The 4,692-nt window shown below is 45.1% G+C and overlaps 1 long non-coding RNA gene across 1 annotated transcript; it reads left to right on the forward strand.

Moving 5' to 3' along the window:
• The first annotated feature begins 247 nt into the window (after window positions 1-247).
• On the forward strand, window positions 248-4,129 carry LOC145532971 (uncharacterized). Its single transcript, XR_014073733.1, has 2 exons — window positions 248-814; window positions 3,913-4,129. It is a non-coding gene; the product is annotated as an uncharacterized LOC145532971 (long non-coding RNA).
• The last annotated feature ends 563 nt before the right edge of the window (window positions 4,130-4,692 follow it).

Genomic DNA, 4,692 nt, shown 5'->3' on the forward strand with positions numbered 1-4,692 from the left:
TGCTGAGGAAGGGAGAACACAGCTGAAGACAATTGAACGAACGGGTGTGGCTACGCCGCAATCTCATTTCCAGAACAGGCAGTCTCTGGATTGGGCCAGTGGGGGCTGTCGATCTCCCACCCCATGATGTAGTGGACGGACCGCTGGTGGCCTGGGGGTCAGGAGAGGCAGGCTCATTCAGTCTTGAGTCAGCGATGCTCTGTGACCTCAGACAATTCACTTGTGTTCCTCCGCCTCGACTAAGGCCATTCTGTGTTTGAACATCTGAGACTGAAACTTATACTTGAAAAGCAGTTAGGACCCAGAAGACGGTCTAAATCAGAGATGACAATTTAAGTGCGTTGCCCGTCCTGGCTTAGTTTGAATTTCTCCCAAAACAGATCTTGAGGCAAGGATCTGGGTATAATAATTTATTTTGGAGGTGACCCCGAGAAGCATGTGACAATGTGCAGACTGGCTCTAGAAAGTGAATCCCACCGAAGTGGATTAATGGCTGGGTCACCACAGCGGGCACCAAGGCCTCAGTCCTGCCGGGGCGCTCTGCGAACCTACCTGGAAACATGTCAGAATGGTCCCACTGAGGTGGCAAGAAAGGTGTGGTCTTTATTCAACAACTCCCGTCCCTCGTTGGTGGGTGGTTGTTGGGATGGGGAGGGGCTGGCGCTCCGCCCTGGTCTCCGTCTCTGCCGAGTGCGATCCCACGGGAAGAAAAGAGCCTCAGGCGGAGAGACCCCGGAAGACGCCCACACTGCCTGCGGGCACCCTCTGACCGGGCCAAGGGATCCGGCTAAGGCGCTGACAGCACCAGCTACTGGTAGGTCTCCTACAGGAACCGCGAATGAAGGAAACGGGCCTGTCACGGAGGCCACAGGGAGCCGTAGGGGGTGTGCCAAGCTGGAGATCACGTGTTCAGTCTAAAGGGAGTTTTGGTTTAGGCAGATCTTACTAGGGTTCTCGAGGAAAGCAGACCCAATAAGACATGTAGAGATGTATATACAAGAGATTTACTAGGATGGGCTCAAGCCGAGAAGTGCCACAGTCTGCTGCCTGCGAGTGAAGAACCAGGGGAGCGGGTGGTGTCCCTCAGTGTGGGTGTGAGGGCCTGAGACCAGAGGAGCTGATGGGGAAGGTCCCAGGCTGACCCAGAGGTCAGCTGTGTAAGAACCAGTCCAGGTCCAAAGGGTTGGAACCACATTTGCCCGCGTGCAAGGACAGGAGAGGATGGTGTCTCAGCTCAGAGCAGAGAGAGCAGGTTCAGCCTTCCTCCACCCCTTCGCTCTGTTGAGGCCTGATGACGCCCAGCCGCATCAGTGAGGATGAGTTTTTACTTAGTCTGCGGATTCAAATGCTAACTCCTTCTGGAAGCACCCTCACAAACACACCCAGAAATAATATTGTACCAGCTATCTGGGCATCCCTCAGCCTAGTCACGTTAACACACAAAATTAACCATCACACAGATGTTTCAATTTTTCAACAGCAGTCAGAAATCCAGATTTTTATGTAAAATGCTTCTTATTTTTAAATCTTAGCAACTAACTCAAAATGTTAAACACACAGTGCTGGCTGAGAAAAAAACCGTCAGGGGTGGCAGGACCATAACGATGAGCAAAGGCCTCTTCTTAAGCCAGTATTAAAGCCAAGGGTCCAACCTTCAAAATGAATTAAATGAATGAATATAGGTTCAGCTACTTCAGGATCATTTCTTTTCTTTATGTTCTATTTCCAACCCTACTTATTTGAGTTACTGGTCCTGACTTTCAGCCACCTACTTACTAAAGCCAGAAGAGAGATGTTTTAGATGTTTTTCTAATCCCTTTCTAACCACCAAGTACTTTTTTGTTTTATTTTCTGGGTGTTCTTGAATCCTTTTCTATCGTTTCCATCCCCAATGCCTCTGTTTCCTTAAACCAGGTATCCATCCCTTTTTTTCTCTCTTTTGTGACTTTATCACTGTTACGACTGGCTTAGGCTGTGGGCAGATCGTCCTGCTGCTAGTAAGGTCTTCAATTTATGTTTCAAACTACAGGTAAGTTTCTCTCAAATATTGATCTAATGGTATGGTTTCCCATGGGGCAAGTTCCATTGCCTAATTATTAGCCAAAGCATAAATCCCTGGCAGGTTTGTGATGGGCATCACTACATTCGGCTCCATTGGCTCCCCCTCGCCCACAGGGCAGGGCCGCACCAGCCAGGGGCTAATCCCCGTGGCCTTTTGCCCACTGGCTGCAGTCTCTCACCAGAGCTCAGATTCACAGGCACACGCTGTCTCCATCTCCCAGTGCTCATGAGCTACCTGGGCTTTTCCAGATACCAGATAACAGAAAGACCCATCTTTCATGGTAAATATAAAGAAAGATGATGCCCACATTCCCTCATAGGGAATAGAATCTTCCAAGTTAGGCTCAAAGGAATAAAGTTTTCCAGATGTTTACACATGCCAGGTACCTCTTCCATACTCCACTCTCTCTGGATCCATACCCTTCCTCATTTAGCCGACTCCCAACATGAGGGCAGTCTACTTGTCGTAATTAACAGTTACCCGTCACTATTTCTTTCTAGGGATGCCATGAAGTGGTATTTCTTGAAGCTTTGGGAGATCTTTGTATTTGCTCTGTGCAGCACCTGCCAATTAGCTCTGTAACAGTCCCCAGATGCGTTCAGGTGCTCAGACACGGAGGCACCAGCGCGTCACTTCAATCTGTGCCTGTCCTCCCCTGGCTCACCCCACCCGGAGCCACACATCAAGTTAAGAGAAGAATTACAGATACATAAATCTGACATAATAAATGTGGACAGACTGAACGATCTCTCCACCTGACTATACACTAATCACAAAGGGGACTATTGATCAAACCGAGGCAAAAAGGAAATGTGGAATGCTACCAGATACTTAAATACTGTCAGGTGGTAACCATGACCCGTTATAAATGTCCTAACAGGGGCGATCCAAATATTCAGAATGCAATCTAAGTAAGTCCAACAGCTCTAGGACATCTGTGGTCCTGAAAAATTGCAGAATATAAGAGAGATTATAAAAGGGCAAACCTGAGAACAAAGGAATAAGGAGGTGGGAACAAGTCAAAGTGGGTCTCAGATCCTTTGCCTCTGAAGTTGGAACCGACTGCAGTTCCCCTGCTTTTGTTCACGTACCCCTTTTCTTTGGAAAAGCCAATTCCATGTCATGTACCAAGAATGCCCCCTTCTCTCTGCACATGGGTTGGTGGTCCAGATGCTTCTCAGGTGTCACCCCTGGAAGAGCCTCCATCTCCCGAGTTTACTTCCGTTTCATTGTCCCATGCTCAGAACTTTGCAATCGCACATTACTATACATGGACCTTCGTCTCTCCACTAGATTCTGAGCCCTTCCAGAGGACGAACTTGACTTCTACAAATTCCCAGACTCTTAAATTACTGACCTTCAATAAAAGTCAGTGGAATAAAGGAGCAAATGAGTTTAAGTGAAAAGCTAGCGGCCACCTCTGGGCTAGATTACCCCATAGGAAACCAGGCACATGGCTGAAATGCCAGCAAAGCAGAGGCACCAAAAAATTAGAAAAATATTTTGAAAGATTTTATTTCATGACCTTATTAAAAAGTACCATGGGAGAAATCTCAATGTTATTGGATTTTCTTACTCTTGTTTTACAGTTCAGAATTGCTTTTATATTATTTTGAATTACATAGGGAGGCTTATCATCTTTTCAAAGCTTAGAGTCTTAAAAATCTAAATTCATCCCTGAGTCTCCTTTTTTTTTTTTTTCTTAAATCTTTCAACAGTTTAGCCCATGCACAAGGTATCAGGAAACTACTGTATAACAAGCCTTATGTTCAGTGCTGGAAATTTAAAAACATAATTGTTCACCACTTTTATTTCCATCTGCTTCAGTATTGTAATTTAATATTATACAGGTTATATTTTTCTCCTGTCTAACGTTTCTAAGAAGACCATCAAGTATTTTCTTCTGGAATACGCCTCCTTCAAGATCTTCACTCTAAAATTTTGCCTTCTCAAGCATCCGGTCTCTAACAAGGAAGATACTGCAAATTTGTGAATGTATATTTGATGGTGATCACTTTTCCCAAAATATAGGAATACATCTGCCACAATAAAGCACTTAAGAACTCATTTTGGCTCTCTGAAATATTTGTTACAACAGACTCAAACTTGTTCAAATTTTTTTGCTTTTGATTTGCTCCCCAGGAAGCATAACTATTTGTTATTATCGCTGAGGAGATAGAATATGATGCAGAGGTATCAATGGAAGAGACTTGTTTCCTTAGGTGCCTGGAGGAATAAAAGGAAGATATGAGATAGTAATCTACAACCATAGTGCTTTGCTGCGTGCTGGTGAGGAATGCTAATGTTTTGTCAAATTCAGTTGATTAATGGATCCACCCTTTTTTGTTGATAGAGATTCTTAAAAACATGCAGGTGTTCCTATATGTGAAATTGTTTTGGTAAAGGAAAGAGACAGTTCAGATAAATTTTTCTTGATCCCTGATGATGTGCCCAAAGGCAAAAAAAGGGTAACCAGCCCTGTTCACATTAAACGGACCCAGGGGTATGAGACTAGCATGTCAGTCACGATTCCCAACAGGATGATCACAGTTTGGAAGCCATGCGGGTTTCCTGAGCTACAGCATTCATTAGATCAGACCCACCTGGTTCATTTCTATGTCCTAGAGTTC

This window comes from Giraffa tippelskirchi, chromosome 2 (assembly GCF_054371585.1).
Source record: "Giraffa tippelskirchi isolate mGirTip1 chromosome 2, T2T-mGirTip1v1.2.pri, whole genome shotgun sequence".
NCBI lineage: Eukaryota > Metazoa > Chordata > Mammalia > Artiodactyla > Giraffidae > Giraffa > Giraffa tippelskirchi.